Source organism: Chanodichthys erythropterus, chromosome 4 (genome assembly GCF_024489055.1).
Source record: "Chanodichthys erythropterus isolate Z2021 chromosome 4, ASM2448905v1, whole genome shotgun sequence".
Classification (NCBI taxonomy): domain Eukaryota; kingdom Metazoa; phylum Chordata; class Actinopteri; order Cypriniformes; family Xenocyprididae; genus Chanodichthys; species Chanodichthys erythropterus.
In genome coordinates this window covers 20061660-20080705 of record NC_090224.1, presented here as the reverse complement: position 1 = coordinate 20080705, position 19046 = coordinate 20061660, and positions in this window count along the sequence as shown.

Genomic DNA, 19046 nt, shown 5'->3' with positions numbered 1-19046 from the left:
CCGTTAAATTCACAGTTTTTGGAAGTGAAAAATAACAATTCATTGTAAAATTTACAGTGAAAAACCGTATATTGACATTCCCACAATTCCCTGCGTGATACTTCACATTTGATATATTTTTGTTTAAATAACTCTGTTTCTTCTTAGTTTTTCTCATTTTTTTCTAATCATTTATGTACATTAGGGTTTTATGTTACATCTAATGTTGTTAAATTAATTTTTATTGCATTTTTAAAATTTCATGCATGTTACCATGATGGTGTTTAGTGTGTGTGTGAATGACACTGTGTGCACCTTCTATATGTTAGTGTTGTCCTCCTCAGCTTGTGGAAAAGCTGCTTGTGATGAACTTTGATTCATCATGTGACTCTCATCACCACTGTGTTTGGTGACTGTCAGTGTATTTTAAAGGTACAAAACAGATATTAGTACTTCATTAGGTTGGTAAATTAACATTATATCAGTTAATGAAATACATTATTTTACCGTAAATTTAACAGATTTAAAATGTAAAATTCACATGTCACTCCGTAAGTATGTTTACGGTTTGATGTCATTTTTACAGTATTGTTCTGGTAACCACAGCTGCCGGTATTTTTCCGTAGAAACAACGGGATTTTTTTTACAGTGTAATGACGTGAAGACATCAATACTTGATATACAAAAGCACCTTTAAAAAATAAAGCAACAACAAAAACTGCTAAAAGAGAATCAAAATTAAGTTCAGCTGCACAGATAGAACCAACAAGTATCAAAAATCTCCACAGCATAATCAGTATAATGTTGATTGCTTGCAGTAATTTTTGTGTTTTCCAATACTGTAAACTCTTGTAAAATTTGTAAAATACAAGAAATTCACAGCAAAATCACTGGTTAACCCACCCAAAGGTGTTAAAAACAAAGGGTACATTTACACGACAATGACACACTAAAAAAGGAAATGTTATTTCTTAGCGTTTTTCGTGTACATACGTACAATAACAACATTGTCAAAATGATCCCCGTACACACGGATCTGCAAAAACTGCTGCATTATTCAAGCTAGGCCAGACGTTGGAAATGTCACTTAATAAAGAAACACTACACGACTATAGATTGAATACGTAATATGCATGCACATGACGTCACCGTTTTCACAAACAGTTTACATGGAAACACTTGCACTTTGGAACCTGTTTTAAAAAATAAAAAAAAAAATAAAATTCAGGCCCCCAAAACTTATCATGTAAATGAACGTCCAAAAGGCATAAAAAGTTTTCCGTTTTTAGTTGAAAATATTGTCGTGTAAGGCTCTCTACTCTCAATCTACTCTCCAAGCAAAAGGCATAAACATAGAGCGCTTCCGCTGTATTTAACAAAGCTGCAATGGTGCCAAAGAAGACATGGTGCGTGAAAACCAACATCAAATTCAAATGATGCATTTTATGCTCTAATTTTAAACATATGTTCTAAACAAGAGCAGTAAAATGACAGATTTTAGTAAATACGGCATCATTTTGTATGTGAAATCTGTGAAACAGTAGGGTTACTGTATGCTATTTTAATGCGTTTCCTTCTTAATGTGTGAACGTTTGGGCAAATTAGACTTCTGAGCGCTCATAGTAACACAACGCTCCGCGTTACAATCCGCATCATTTTCACGTCCTATAGGCCTTTGAGAATTTGCTTCTCATAAAAGCGATTTGTTTGACACACGCAAATAAATCAGTCATTTAATACTTGCTATGTGAACTAGTAAACATTACAAAAGGTCAAAGCCAGCTTAAGAGCAACAATGGCATTTGCAGTATTCAAGTGTGTGTATGTGTGCGTCTGCATCTTTCATGCTCCAGAACTCATAAAACCATACATCTGCTGCATAAATTTTAATGAGTACATGGCTTGAAATACGCTTATTATCATGTTTTATTTCCTGGCTAAAGGATATTTGTGGAGAATGCACGGTTTGCCTTAAAGCTATTGGCACACCTTCACCACAATTGGAAAAAAGGAAAACACTAAACTGAGGATATAGGTAGTTTCCCAGGGTATCACTCATGTTAGAAGGGAACAGTTGTGCATCTAAAACTGTCCGGAAACTTTCCATACACCTTCAAGAGGCATAATATACCGAGTGTGCCATGACAAACACATTTGGGGCATTCATGAACTCCAAGACCTTTACTACTGATGATTGTATGGAAAGACTGCAAGTCCTGTTTCACACTGCAAACAAAAGTATTTATTTCAGTGCCCATCTTAATAGGTTACAGTATTGTATATTTTATTTCACGATAATAAGTAAGGGATAATCCACGGCTAGCCATGTATTAAAGGATTTTAATGCACGTCGTAGAGGCGAAGAACCGTCCGACGCGAAGCGGAGCATAGCGTATTGACCTCATCTTTGTCGTCTTCTATCTAGCTCTGCCGGTGTTAATTCTTTGTGCCACTTTTTGTCATTCAGTGTCTTCTCCAAGTCTTCTATTTCATCTTGTGCCTGGGCCCATTTCTCAAAATTGCCATATTCACCATACAAATGAAACGATATGTAAAAATCATCCATTGAGCCTACCTAAATAAATGCTTTCATATATGTCTCTCACTCAGTTTGCAAGCGTAACTGTGTTACTATGGTTACCAATGTTTATAGTGGCGGATTAGTTTCGATCTGTAATCAAACAGACTGGAACTACCTGTGCTTTTACTGCACACATTCCAGCCAATCAGAATCGAGTATTTAAACAGACCAAGGTATAATTCTTAATAGCTCATTTCACAACTGTAGCCAATCACATGATTAAATCACTTAATACTTAATAGTGTTATCGTTAACTAAAACTATTTTTAAAAATATGTTAAGTAAAATGCTAAATGAAATAAAAATAAAACATAAATATTAGATGAAAAACTTACTTTCATACTTTGTGTACTTCCCTACGGAGAGATTCTGAAGCGTGCACACGATGGACACCTTTACTATCCCATGAATGGCAGTGAAGTGACGCAACTGATACTGATAGGTCACATGACAGTGACAACATAGTGAATGTAATACTTTCTGTGCACCAAAAAAACAAAATAACGACTTTTCAACAATAAAGTGACGGACCGATTTCAAAACACTTCAGAGCTTTATGAATCGAATCAGTGATTGAAAAGTCGTTATTTAGTTTTTTTGGCGCACAAAAAGTATTCTCGACGCTTTATAATATTAAGGTAGAACTACTGAACTCGCATGAACTGTTTGAAATATGTTTTTAGTAGATTTATGGATCTTGAGTGAGGAAATATCATTGCTGTGGATGCAGGCCTCACTGAGCCATCAGATTTAATCAAAATATCTTAATTTGTGTTCTGAAGATTAATGAAGGTCTTACAGGTGTAGAACAACATGAGGGTGAGTAATAAATGACATAATTTTCATCTTTGGGTGAACTAACCCTTTAACCAGCAGAATCACTGAAGAAAAAATAATCATCAAGAACAGGAAAAAAGAGAAGAACTGAAGAAGACTGATTTCCAGCCACAGCCTTAGATGAAATCCACTGCAAATTAAAGAACACAATAAATCTCTCAAGATCACAGGAGAGGATGATTAAACTACTGCGAAATCAGCATTACCATCTCCACCTATTACAAACCAGTTTGACTTTATTTCTTTCGTACGTCTACAGAAGTTCTTATTGAGAATTAACAGAGGGTTAGATGTTGATGTTTTTTTAATCACCATTATGGTGATCAGTGTTTGTTGTAGTTGGACTTTTTAACATTTAGTTTTTCTCTGGCTGCTGCAACTATGTGTTTATAAAACACATTTGTTACAGCATGAAAAGCAAGGGAAAAAATATGATCAGGTGTTGATGGTTATGCATTGATGATGACATTATTATCCTGTAATGATACGCATGCGCATGATATCACCGTTTTCACAAATTCACATTTTTGTAGTTTACATGGAGACAATAACGATATCATTTTCAAAAACTTGCACTCTGAAAAACGTTTTCAAAAGCTCACGTTTTCAAGCCCAAAAAACGCTGTTATCATAAAAGAACCAACATGTTCTCCAACCAATATGCCTATATAGGTCATTTGTCACTTCCCTGAAATATGACCCATAGGAGTGTTTACTAAAGTTGCGCCCCTATGGACAACAGGACACTTTCATTTTAATGCATTGTTCCCTTTTATCTGCATCATATTTCGGGTTTTGTGTAGCTCAAATTGTAGAGCATTGCAATATGTAATAATATTCAACCCGATCTCACAGCAATTCGAACGTATTTTACAAGGTGGCTAATTCGTACGAATTCATACGACCTCACTCTTACGAATTCACACGTTTTTTGCTAAATCGTACGTATTTTACGAGTTTACAAATTCGTATGAATTCATACGAATGACCTACCCCAAACCCCACCCCTAGACCTAACCGTCACAGGGGTTTAGACAAATCGTACGAATTTGTACGAGTGAAGTCGTATGAATTTGTACAAAATAGCCACCTCGTAAAATAAGTACGAATTGGTTGTGAGATAGCATTGTAATATTTGATTATGTGATTATGGGTTCGATCCCAGGGAACTCATGTGCTCATAAAGTGTATATGCACTATAAATCACTAAGGGTAGGTTTAGGGGTGGGGTGGGTGTACTCGTTAATGAAGAAATGAGCTTTGTTCAATGGAAATAGGACAAATGGTATAAAAAGTCCACACATTGCATTTAAATGAACACGCATTTTGATTGGTAATGACAGTCATACGTCATTTCATGAGGACAGATGTAACACTACACTGTCATTATTTTTATGCCAGATGGAGGGCGCATGACTTTAAAACGTAAAAATAGGTCATAATAAGGTGCTTGAAAAACAACCTATAGGGTCGTTTTGTTTTTTTTTGGAGGACAGTCTGAAAAGAATGTCCAAAACGCGTTTACTGTTTTGAGTTAAAAACGCTGTTGCTTCTAAAAGCTCTGATTAACATATGAATCTCAACAATGGTATGACAATCAAAAGAAAAGCTTAATGTTGCATAGTGCAAAATTCATCCATGACTCTCAGCATGCAGTGTGGCATTTTAATAAATTATGCAGATGATTTGTGTGAATATTCTCTCTTTTACTTATTATTTGGTTTTATTCTTGCAGTTGTTTTGTTGTGACCTTAGTTGCTAGTGTTCAGAGTTCTTGTGTTCAGATGTTCTGTATATAGTTGTTGAGATTCAAACGCTGATTGAAAGAAAGTGAAAGTAAAGTGAAGGCCAAATATGGTAACCCATCCTTGTAATTTGTCCTCTACATTTAACCCATCCAATTAGTGCTCACACATTAGGAGAAGTGAGCAGTGAACACACACACACACCTGGAGCAGTGGGCAGCCATTTTTGCTTAGGTTAGGTGCGTTGCTCAAGGGCATCTCAGTCATTTCCTGTCAGTATTGAGAATCAAACCTGCAACCTTCGGGTTAGACTTTTTAACCATTAGGCCACAATTGCCCCTTGTTGATGTCTGTGAGCAGAATTCAAACATTTAAAGTGAGAGTTGGCAATTCGAGGTGACCCCAATGCAATGAAGTTGAGCGAAGTAGAGTTTATCTTTTTGCAAAACTGAAGCTCGTGCAATCCTCCACCTGATACATTTGAGTTCAGCAGTGGAGTAGGAATGAAACCAACAGTATAGCCACTAGGAATAACCCTTTCTATTATAAAACAGCTAGAAAAACAGCCCCTGTAAGGGAAGTAGGAGGTTAAGGAGACAGACAGACAGGATTTGTGTGCTGGACTGATTAAAGTGTTCAGATAATCCACCTCAAAGCATGTAAAAGTGCTCAGCGTCAGAACACAGCCGTTCAGCCAGCTGTGAGGCTTCACTTGATGAATTACAAGTTTAAACTCTCTTAAGTAAATGTAAATCTTTCTACCCTCCCTCCTAAGACCCTTTCAAGAGTTTTTATATAATAGCAGTGATTGAATTTGCATCTGGTGGGCGAAATGCATCATTTTTGACTTCGACCAATTAATTTATCACACCGTCTGCTGATGCAAACTGCTGAAACAAACAGAATGTAATTCTGAAGTTACAAGATCCACCTTTAAACTAACAGGCCCACTTTTACAGCAAGCAAAATAATGACAACCAATATATAATCCATAAAACCGACAATGTAAAAAAAAAAAAAAAAAGTAATTTTTTGCAGTGTAGGTTGTCGTCACACTGTGGTGAAGTTTTCCTCAAAGGTTCAGTGACGTTTAGATGTGGTGAGTGATTGAAGGCGTTTCTGCAACAACTCTTGTACATCATCAGGGAATAGCGTTCATAATGTAGGATGCAGCTGGTCTTATAAAAATGATCTCATATTCATTTGAGGCCATTACACAACCCTACACAGCAATCATTTGATGTAATGAGAGCTATAAGGTATCTGCCCATAACCGTACTGAGTTGGCAACACACGTTATGGGCTGGAGGCATCCTTTTGTTTTCCCCAAATATGAACCCAGGCAGACCTAGGAGAGTCTTTGAGAATTTTGTGTTCTTTACATGAGCTTGTGGGGGGAAAAAATGGAATGGTTGTCTAGACATACAATGCGATCAATTCAGAACAACTTTCCCTTTTAATTGTGCGCAATAAGACCAGGAACGAAGACTGGTTGACTGGTTTACTGTATGCAACAAGAACATACTCTGTGCAACTGCACAAACGCAGATGCAAACTGTACTTTGTTTCACAACTTCAAACTGTTCTGCCATGACAGTAGTTGAACTGAAAAAGAAAAGTTTAAAAGAAGACATCTAACATAGTGGCAACACTGAGAATGCAACATGTTCTTGCAATGTGTTGCATAATGACACTATTATCCTGCTTTAAGAGCTGCTTTTTTCTAGGGGTATGATTCTGTCTTGGGGGTACAAAAGTTCCCAGGTTCAAATCCCAGATGAGCCCCCAATTTCATGTTACATGTAGAGCAGAAGCAGGAGATCTTTTGTGGGTTTTTTTAATGATATAAACAAGAATACAGCAATCAAAAATAGGGAAATTTGCTTCGGGAGCTGACCAGGGCAAAATAACAAACAAAAAGACTATACAGATTTCATCACTTATTAAAGCTGCAGTCTGTAAGTTTTGCCTCTTTGTCGCCATCTCTGTTTGAAACCTGCAATTGCAGTTATTTGCAGAATTATCATCTTTGCGCGGGTTATGCATCGGCATGGCTCCTCAGCGCGGATGAATGTAATATTTGCTGTCAGTCACCTCATGAGTGTGGATATTCATATTCTATTTGGAAGTATGACCAAAATAAGAATTTTCACCATAAAAATGTCATCTGAAAAAGTAAAAAATCTGCCACTTTTGTTCTGACCAACTGAGAAAAAAAGCATTACTATAAATCACGCTACCAATAGTGATTAAATCTAATGATTGCTTAGCTCATATCACATCAAAATGAACAGCAACATGCTCGAATTCCCAGTACCACTCAAATTATAAATATTATTATTACTAGCTTACCTTTGTGAATCATGCTGAGGTCAAGTCAAGTCAAATTTATTTATATAGCGCTTTTACAATTGGTAATTGTTTCAAAGCAGCTTTACATATTAGAAGCACAGAAAAAAAGGGAAGTGGTTAAAACTGTACAAACAAGCGTGGTAATATGTAACATATACAAGATGGTGCTACATTAAGCCAATGTCGGCTGACTTCCAGGGGTGGAAAAAAACCCCTAGGAGAAAAACCCAGCGTGCTAGCACTGGGAAAAAAGTCCTAGGAGTGAAAAAACCCCTTGGAAGATATATATATGTAAATGTATATGGAGATCAAAATCTGAATTGTACATTTTTATTATAGAGATTAAAAATCGATTATATATAAATATATGTAAGCGGATACGGGGATCCTGGGCTACGTTGTAGTCAGGTCCAGACGCAGGTTCTCCATCTGACCTGGATACGGCCTGGATCCAGCACCCGGCAAACCTCAGGATAAGCAGAGAGACAGATATTAGCGTAGATGCCATTCTTGTTCTGATGTACAGGTATATCTAGTGTTATAGGAAATGTTCTCGGTTCCGGCCGACCTAATTATTGCAGCGTAACAATCCTTTAACGGATTTGAAAAATGTTAATGTATTGATAATGTGTTATGTGTATGCAAGAGCAAAGAGATGTGTTTTTAGTCTAGATTTAAACTGACAGAGTGTGTCTGCTTCCCGAACAATGCTAGGAAGATTGTTCCAGAGTTTAGGTGCTAAATAGGAAAATGATCTGCCGCCTTCAGTTGATTTTGATATTCTGGGTATTATCAACTGGCCTAAATTCTGAGATCGCAATAAACGTGAAGGACTATAATGCATTAAGAGCTCACTTAGGTACTGGGGAGCTAAACCATTTAGAGCTTTATAAGTAAGTAGCAAGATTTTAAAATCTATACGATGTTTAATAGGGAGCCAATGTAATGTTGACAGAACTGGGCTAATATGGTCATACTTTCTGGTTCTAGTAAGAACTCTAGCTGCCGCATTTTGAACCAACTGTAGTTTGTTTAAAAGCCGAGCAGAACAACCACCCAGTAGAGCATTACAATAATCTAGTCTTGAGGTCATGAATGCATGAACCAACTGTTCCGCATTTGTCATTGAGAGCATATGTCGTAATTTAGATATATTTTTTAGATGGAAGAAGGCGGTTTTACAGATACTAGAAACATGACTTTCAAATGAAAGATTGGTATCAAAGAGCACACCCAGGTTCCTAACTGAGGACGAAGGTTTAATGGAGCACCCGTCAAGTGTTACAGAGTATTCAAGGTTTTTTCGTGAGGAAGTTTTTGGTCCAAAGATTAGGAAATCAGTTTTTTCTGAATTTAATAATAAGAAATTTCTTGTCATCCAGTTTTTAATGTCAGCTATGCATTCTGTTAGGTAAGGACATTTGGACATGGGCTGGTTATGTACTTGATCAAAATTTGATTTTGGATCATTTTTAACCCAAAAAAAAAGTTACAGACTGCAGCTTTAACATAACAACAACAACAATAAAAAGATAAATACAATCAACTTCCCAAACTACCTATCCAAAAACAAAGAATAAAGTGGGCAAACAAAATGGTGTCAAATTCCTTACTTTTCCCAAGTTTGTATACATTGTATTTTCAAACACCATTTACAGGCCAGAACAAACTAGTTAAGAGGGCAAACCAAAACCAGCATCGGTAAGCAGGCAATAGGGTCAAAATACCAAACAGTTTCTTACTTACAATTTCTTACTCACATTCAGAGAACAAACAAAGCTCACATAAACACTCTTAAACGCTCTTAATCAAACAGCCAAACCATAAACACTCCTCACAAAACACAATGTCCTCCTAAAGGAAGTGACATCAAAAACTTCTGTTTTGACACTTGTTGTCGTTGGTTATTTTAGAGCTCTTTCGGTTGGCTCAAATTATTTTGAAACCTCTTAAATCAATTTCTGATTTTTTTTATAAAGAATTTTGAATTTTTGAAATATATAAATTTTTAAATATAGAACGGTTTATCTGAATTTAATTTTCTTTTGCATGCTGCTTTTTTTATTCTTACCCTCAATGTCCTGTCTTATTGAAACAGAAATGCAAATTCACTGCAACTGAACAATCAATTCTGACCCTATTTGCCAGTAACAGAATCCAAGGATAAACCAGCGTTGTAAAGCTGTCGATAGTTTCCCCGGTAAAAATTAGACATGCTTTCATGACTTAACATTTTCCAGATTAACTAGGTTTCAGTGCTACATATGTTTTTAGTTCTCCTGTTTACGTTGCATGTTTTTTGTGCTTATGCAATACTTTATGCAGCTCTATTACAATGAAAAATAATAGTTTTAGGAAAGCAGTAAATCTCATGGGGCACTCATATTCTCCCTTGAAGGTTTTGGGCATAAAGATTCATTACGTATATTAACAGCTGAATAAAGTTTGTTCAGAACACCACAGATGACGTATCATCAACAATTCTGTAAATGACAATTATACTCAAATAAAATACTTTAAGATCAATATTCCCACCCTATTGTCTCTGTAGTGTAATAAATTTACCCAGTGTCTTTTGCATTAGCCATAAAAGATAATATGACTTCATTTTCAGTTCACTTTCATGAGAAAACAGTTCATGCTGATGCGCTTGTAATGGTTTAGTGACTCGTTAAATATCTAGTTATTATGACATTGTGTGGCCGATTAAGAGGCTGATTAATTTAACTACGGATTTTGTAAAACCTTAAATACACTTCAAAAGAAGCAATACCACAGCAGATCTGCAAAACTACTCTGTAAATGTGGGAGGTCTGGCGTTACACCGCAGAAATTCTCTGCATTCATGTCAATTGTTATTTTATGGTTCCTTCCATGATGTTCGCTTTCATTCCCACCTCGTTTTGTTCTCTGATGTAAAGCTTCTTGGAAAATGCAATTTTATTGCCTCAATGTGATTTGATGTTGCTCTTATGTATCCATTAACAACTGCAAGGCGTGGAAAAAGACAGGCTTGTTAAAGGGGGTGATTCATTTTTAGAATGTGATTTGGGATCAAGGTTCCACTTTAGAACTCTGAGATTCACACACACACAAACTGGGATCAGTTTTAAGTTCAAATCATAACTATCAAATAAATAACCATGGAATGCAGTATATCTTTTTTTTTTTTTTTTTTTTTAAAGAAGTATCTTCTGCTCACCAAGGCTGCATTTATTAGATTTAAAATACAGTAAACATTTGTAATATCGTGAAATATTACTACAAAATAAATAACAAGTAAAAAGTAATTTATTCCTGTGGTCAAAGCTGAATTTTCAGCATCATTACTCCAGTCTTTAGTGTCACATGACCCTTCAGAAATCATTCTAATATGCTGATTTACTGCTCAAGAAACATTTTTCATTATTATCAATGTTAATAATGATTTTTCTGCTTCATATTTTTTGTGAAAACTGATTTTTTTCAGGATGATGAATAGAAAGTTATTTAAACAGAAATCTTTATCATTATAAATGTCTTTTCTGTCACTTTTACCATGCATTCTAACTGAATAAAAACATATTGGTGCAGATATTGCTCATAGATTTTAATGAAGCAAACTGAACAAAAAGCAAAAATCGTTTTTAAGTGCAGCAGAATAGTGACGTCTGGTTTGTGAATGAAACGACCTATTGAACCTGTTATTTTCAGTGAACCGGTTGAAACAAATCAGACTGAATTATTTGAATCTGTTCATGTCCCGAGTCATATTCACAAGCGACGTAATCAATAAACTAACTGGTCTCTCAAATTTATCCGACACTCTGACTCAAAGTGGATTCATATAATCCTAAAAACTAGTTATGTCTGCTTTTGCTAACTCTTCTTTGCAGTCAATTAAACAAGTTTGCATGGATCACTGAACTGCTTGCAGCCACTTAATTTACCAGTATACGGCTCTTTGAACAGAGAACCGTATCTTTCAGACATGAACCAAGTGCACAGATTTGACAGGGTAAAATGTTTCTTGTAAAGACATGATTTCATTTTAATAAATATCGATTTTTTTTTTTTGATGGAAATGATTTAGTGTCTGGTTTATAAGTTGTTACGAGTTGGATTTTGGTTGTAAAGAGTTGTTTAAAGTCAGCATGAAATGGAAATGACAAGTCTTTTCTTCCCTATTGTGATGTATATTCGAGTGAAACAGCTTCTGGAACAAGAAAAATGTAGACCGGATTTTTTGTCCATGGGGAATTGATTGGATGGTTGTGGTTTTCTATTGGTCGATCTCATTTGAGTGACAGGTTGCCCCGCCCTCGCACCAGTGAACACATCTTTAGAGAAGAGATTTTGCCGCAAGCAAGAGGGGAAGATATTTTGAAAATATTACGAGGCACATACATTTAAAAAAAAAAATAATGATGTGCACGGATAAATCATTTATGCAATATTCCATAAAAAAAATAAGAATTGTCTATTTTGATATTTGATCACTCAAAAAAATAACTCTTTGAACGAACATAAAGAAGCATGGAAAGGATTTCCATATGAATAATTTGCTTTATTTCAGCATTATACAATTCTGTTATTCCAATTTAATGTACTTACGTTGGGTCTACTTAATTTATTAAGGTTGATTCAACTTATTTACTATGGTTGGGCACAGCTTAATTTAATAGTGTCAGCCCAACTAATATGCAATGTTTTGGAAAATAAATAAAAAGCAATAAATAAAAAATAAATTGTTTTCATATACATTGATTTTTACAATTAATTCTTCTTGTTTAATTTTGTGATTTACATAACTTTTGTGATGTTCTGTGTTAGAAATCTAGATGTGATACTGGATTCATCCTAAATTGTCTTAACCAAAAACATTGTAAAGCCTAAATTGATCATAAGTCCATTGGTGGCAATGGTTTTACAATCAACATAGGCTTACAATGCTTTTGGGAAATGCATCCCAGAGCACTACCACAGTGATTACTTTTCTCATTAAAATAATTTGGAAGTTTGTCATCAGGTCCTCAACCCAAGCACAAGTGCAACAATTCACCACAATGGTAAAACTATTAATTAACAGAAACTTTTAAATACCAACATAACAGTAAACATTAAAAAGTCTTTCCATTTTCTCATCTTCCTAAAACACAACACTTTATTTCAACATTTACAGTTCTAGTTCAGCCCCTTTGCAAAGCATTATGGGAAGGGAAAATCCTGTTTGATTGAGTCCTGGTTGGGTTTACTTGATTTAAACATGTTATTCCAATATGAAAACATCAAGTTAAGTCAAAGCGTATTCGTTTCAAGTCAATTTAACATGAATCAATCACATTTAAACCAGAAACCAATGGTGTTGAATCAAAATAAATTGTTTAAATAAACTGAACAGCATCAAAAAATCTTTTTTTTTTTTTTTGAGTGTGGTCACTTTCAGACTAGTTTAATCTCTATTATATATTGGACACGGAACATATAGCCTATTTTTGGATATATTGGGTGCAACAGCTGCAAAATTGTCATTTAGGAAACTTAAACAAGACCTCATCAATACTGATCAGTCATAGCCTACATTTGTAAAGCAAGAACAGCTGATCATGTTAAATCCTTGACTCACAAATGTACCATAAAAGTCTTTGCAGCTCAATAAGAAAGAGCTTGAAGTCAGAAAATTGCTTGCATATGATAGAAACATCACCAGTAAGGTGAGTCCACACGCCAGTGAGTTGCAAAGAACAATACATGTTATTAACCAGATCCGCTCTACATTGGAAACAGACAGAGGAAATAGCCACTGGGTAGATCTCCGTAAGGAGTGTTTATAAATGGGGGAGGTATGTGCTTTCAGCGCTTCGAGCGCACGGCGGGTGGAGAAGAAACCCTGAACTCCTATGGAGTCACTGTGACCTTCAGTCAGCCAATCAGACAGATCTGAGCAAGCGTATGTTATGTCTAGAAGATGACAGCTGAGCCGCAGATATTCTCTTCCTGTCAGAGAGTGATGCCTTCGGCAGACGGCCAATGATGGAAGCCTTCTGTGCTGCTACTAGAAAGCTCGGAGAAGCGCTACGGAAAATATACTGAAAAAAAAAATTGAAAAAACAGATATCCACAAGGGAATCCAAGCGAAACGCACGGAATATATTTCAAGTGATGTTCACATGCGAGTTGTACAATCATATATAATGACCCAGAAACTAGTGCATTCATATATCACTCCCAATAGGAGGACTAGAGATAAATATTGTGTAATTTCTGCTGTACCAAAGGGGTTTGTGAAATTAATGACAGTTTTCAAACAAGGTTTTTCAAGCACGTCTCCCATCTTTCTTCCATTGGTTATGCTTCAACAGGTTTCTATGAAAAAAAAAAAATTGGATGTGAAAACTATCCTTTGATAAAAGCTGATAATATACTCCATGTAATAATCCAAAATTTTTTATGCTTTTATTTTTAAAGGATGATCAGGACCCAAATCAAAGGGATTCTTTCTGTCATAAAACTCTTATGTGAGTTGAAATTTTATGTGAAAAGAAAGAGAGTGCAGTGTGACGCAAGAAACACCTCACTCACCATCAAGCCATCCTAGGTGGTGTATATGATTTTCTTCTTTCTGATGAACACAATCAGAGTTATATTAATAAAATCCTGACGCATCCGAGCTTAATAATGGCAGTGATATGTCCTATGCCCAGTACGTTTATGATGGATGGATGCACTTTCTTCAGCTCATACTCGTTGGTCCCGTTCACTGTCATTATAAAGCTCAGATGCATCATTAATATATCTCCTATTGTGTTCATCAGAAAGAAGAGAGTCTTATACACCTAGGATGGCTTGAGGGTGATTTTCATTGTAAAGTGAACTAATACTTATAAACTATAAATCATCGTAACACCATCAAAAATACTGATATTTTCCATAGGCAGACTGACAATACAACCTTTCTTAGGAGAATCCATCAATGTACACAGCATTACTAATCACCTCCCAACCGCTCTCACGAAAAGACACACCCTCTCTGACATACATTTACACACACTAAACAATCTAAACATCAGAGGCTGTTGAGGGAATGAAGTGCTAGTGACACATAGTGTATGTTTAGAATGACATACTACTCCTAATGTATTTCCGGTATGCATGCACGTTGTTTAGAATATCTGGATACATTACTACATGGATATACAGAATAGTATACAACATGGCACAATACATGGGACATATATCCCAGAATGCAATGCACTCACTATGAGCTTCGTGACCTATTGTCATACAACAAGAATGCGAAATGCTTCAAACAGCAGAACATGGCGTTTTATGTTACTGGATAGCACATTTTATCTACAAAATGCATTCAGCATGTCTCAAAATCCCCCAAAAATATTCTGTAAACGAATATTCGCAAAATTGGATGTCTGAATGACATTTCTTGACTCGTGATGAAAGAAAATGTACATTAGATGTTCTTCACAAACATAATTAGAGTTCACAGCATTCCCATTGATTGGTTCATTACCTCCACTTTAAAGAAAAGCATTAACCTAACCTACTTTTGTTGCACTATCCCATAATGCTTTAGCATATAGAGAACAAAGACACTTCGCAGCCAGAATTCCCTTTCTTCCCATTACGGGAAACTCCAGGCATTTGCATAACCCACAAAGCATGCTGATGAACCGACACACATCCATCCAAAATAGTTTTTCCATGCGCGACAAGACGTTTTGTATGAGCCGAGATGTAATTCCTCAAAGTTCTCCACTGTCTGTTATTTTTTCCAATAACTCCCTTTTCCATGAGAAATCATGAGGAGCTACTCCGAAGACCTACAAATTACAACGGCTCTGGGTTATACTTAAAGTATCTAATGTATAAAACAGGCTTTATATTAATTTCAGATCGTTTTTGTGTGTGTTTTGATAAATGAAGTCATGCAGAAGGGTGAAGCATGTTTAATCTTCCCTGGAAGGCTGTCGTTATTCTCCGTGATGGATTCCACTATTTCATCTTACATGTACTGAACTGTGTGGGATATTATAATTGTAATTATTACGTATGACAGCTACATTAAGTTTCAGTTCTGGGTGGTTGCAAGGGGGTTTTCGTACTGGTCTAAATCAAAATAACTCATTCCATGGTCTCTATCATATTCTGGTCTCTTTCACAAGTACTGTAGGCCAAGTCTGTGAGAATTGTTGCCTTTTTATCATCCACCAGGCAGTGTAAATAATATAAAAAAGTAACAGAACACCTCTCCTCAATAACACTAATAATGGCAATAAATGCAGAGCTGTTTTAGCAGCATAGGTAGCTGTAGGGAGGCATGATTCTCGTTCCCTGACTCACCACCTCTTTATGTGAGTTATTGAGTTTCCAGACGCGGTTGATCTGGGGTGAAATGTGGCAGTGGAAACATATCCTCCTTTCCTTGACGAGCCTGTTAGAATGTTTTAGGGAGAGACACAGACAGACCGACAGAGAGACAAGACAGAAATGATATTATGAAAGAAACATTATGCTGCGCTGTTGTGTGTCACCTATGGATTCCTTTACACAACAAGCCTGACATCTAGTGGCAGCACACTCCATATCGCCTGGTTTGGAGTACGGTTCTCATCATATGAAACAGTCTTTCCCTCATGGCTGAGAAATGAGTTCATATTTTTGGGAATCATTTTGGGATGGTTACGCTGCACACTGGAAGAAGATGCCGTGCATAATGGGAACTGACCGAAGACTCAGAATGGAATATTACAGTCCTACTGTGAAATACACACCATACCTGCATACAGTAAATGGCTATGTTTTAAAAATCAAAGTGAAACACAAAAAAGTTGCATTAATCCACAACATATTTTAAACAGTAATATGTTATGGTCACATGACTATATGCTGACTGACAAGCACTAGTTATCTTAATAAAATTAAACAGAAATCTGAATTTTTTTTGTAATTTTAATTTTACGTAAAAATAACTTGCAAATGAATCAAAATCAAAGTATATATATACACACACACACACATATATATTGACACATTAAAGGTGCCCTCGAATGAAAAACTGAATTTATCTTGGCATAGTCAAATAACAAGAGTTCAATACATGGAAATGACATACAGTGAGTCTCAAACACCATTGTTTCCTCCTTCTTATATAAATCTCATTTGTTTAAAAGACCTCCGAAGAACAGGCGAATCTCAACATAACACCAACTGTTATGTAACAGTCGGCGTGTATGCCCCAATATTTGCATAATGTTTGCAGCCTATGTTCCCAACATTATGAAAGGCATTAGACAAGGGCAGCCAGTATTAACGTCTGGATCTGTGCACAGCTGAATCATCAGACTAGGTAAGCAAGCAAGAACAACAGCGAAAAATGGCAGATGGAGCAATAATAACTGACATGATCCATGATATCATGATATTTTTAGTGATATTTGTGAATTGTCTTTCTAAATGTTTCATTAGCATATTGCTAATGTACTGTTAAATGTGGTTAAAGTTACCATCGTTTCTTACTGTATTCACGGAGACAAGAGCCGTCGCTATTTTCATTTTTAAACACTTGCAGTCTGTAGAATTCATAAACACAACATTCTTTATAAATCTCTCCAACAGGTGTAGCATTAGCCGTTAGCCACAGAGCACAGCCTCAAATTAATTCAGAATCAAACATAAACAATATAACAGTATACAATACTCACATATAAATGCATGCCGCATGCATGACGAACACTTTGTAAAGATCCATTAAAGGGTTATATTAGCTGTGTGAACTTTGTTTATGCATTGTTCAAGGCAAGCGCGAGCTCCGTGGGTGGAGAGCACGAGAATTAAAGGGCCAGTAGCCCTGAATTGGCTCATTTATAATGATGCCCCAAAATAGGCAGTTAAAAAAATGAATTAAAAAAAAATCTATGGGGTATTTTGAGCTGAAACTTAACAGACACATTCAGGGTACACCTTAGACTTATATTACATCTTTTTTTAAAAAGATCTAGGGCACCTTTAAAATTTCGAGCGGTCGGGTCTGATCCCGTGGGAAATTCCACACCTACGTCATATCCGAACACAGAAAGAGGGCTGGCTACTTTATCGCGTGTTTGGGTGCAGCTTGTTGCTACAATAAATAGTGTTTTTTAAAAAACGCGGCTCGCTAGCATTTAGTAAGGACAGTTCTGAACGAACCGTCGTTACATTGAGAGTAATGAAACTATGGCTATTTTGCTAATTCTTTACCAACCTACTCTTCACCCAAAAGGCCTGTAGGTGGCACAAAGACTTAAATTTAACCAACTATGATAACTTCGTTAGATGGTAAATCAATACAAAACATGGTTTTGGTGAGCGCTTTGTAATATGTATTCACATTAGATTTTAAAGCAACACAATTTGTTTGCAATAAGACAAACCAGATTCAAATTGCCCGGCAATTTCGTAAAGCAAAGAAAAATCATTTCTAGCTGATCAACATTATGAAAACTGGTAAAACCTTTAGGAACTTCAAAAGATAAAACAGCGAAATTCCTAATATTACTTCCAAATTATGTTCATTTTCATAGAGCGGGCCAATATCGTGACGATTATTTAAAATCAATCAAGAGAAGCAGATATCGTTATCGTGATAATATACTATTAATCGTGCAGCCCTAATTTAATTTAATTTAATTTGACATTTGATATTCAACAGTATCCTTGACATTTATTCAACAGTGCTTTTGGTCTGCCTGCATTGACACTATTCTTTAAAAGGAAAAAATTATATACCAGTTATCAATGTAAAGCTGCTTTGACACAATCTGCATTGTAAAAAGCGCTATATAAATAAGGGTGACTTGACTTGATTTGACTTGACTTGACTTGACCTGTTGAACCCGAACCACACGGCAGATATGATTCTTAATTGTTTAGAGGGCATTTTTGTTCTGATATATGCTTTGTTTGAAATGTTTCTGTCTAGATCTGATCCGCTTTGATACGATGATCAACGGTAGCCAGAGATGGCGAAAGAAAGGTTGAAGTTTTTCTACTTACCATGGACTGAGCAAATACTGTACAAAAGTCAGTACGTTGATCCGTTTCTCGTCTTGTTCATCTCATACATTCAATAAAAAATGTATGTGAAATTTGCATGAAAATGTGTGCTATTGCTACTCAATTCGCTTTCTAGCATTTTGAGTTGAGTCAACATAGTAATTTTATGTTAAGAAAAACAATTCCCAATATGTGGAACCTCATTAATTACTCACAACCCGTAAGACTTTCATTCATCTTCGGAACACAAATGAAGATATTTTTAATAAAATTGGAGAGATTTCTGTCCCTCCATTGACAACTACACAACAACCACTTTGATGCTTCAAAAGGTTCAAATTAAATCTGTTCATCAAGTGATCGTGTCTCTTCAGAAAATTTGGACCAAACCACTCAATTCATACGGATTAGTTTTACGATCCCTTGTGGTATATATGACATACTTTCATTGTTCTTTAAGACTTGGCAAATAATTACTAAATAAATAAAAGGGTTTTTGGCATTATCAACAATAAATCTGCATA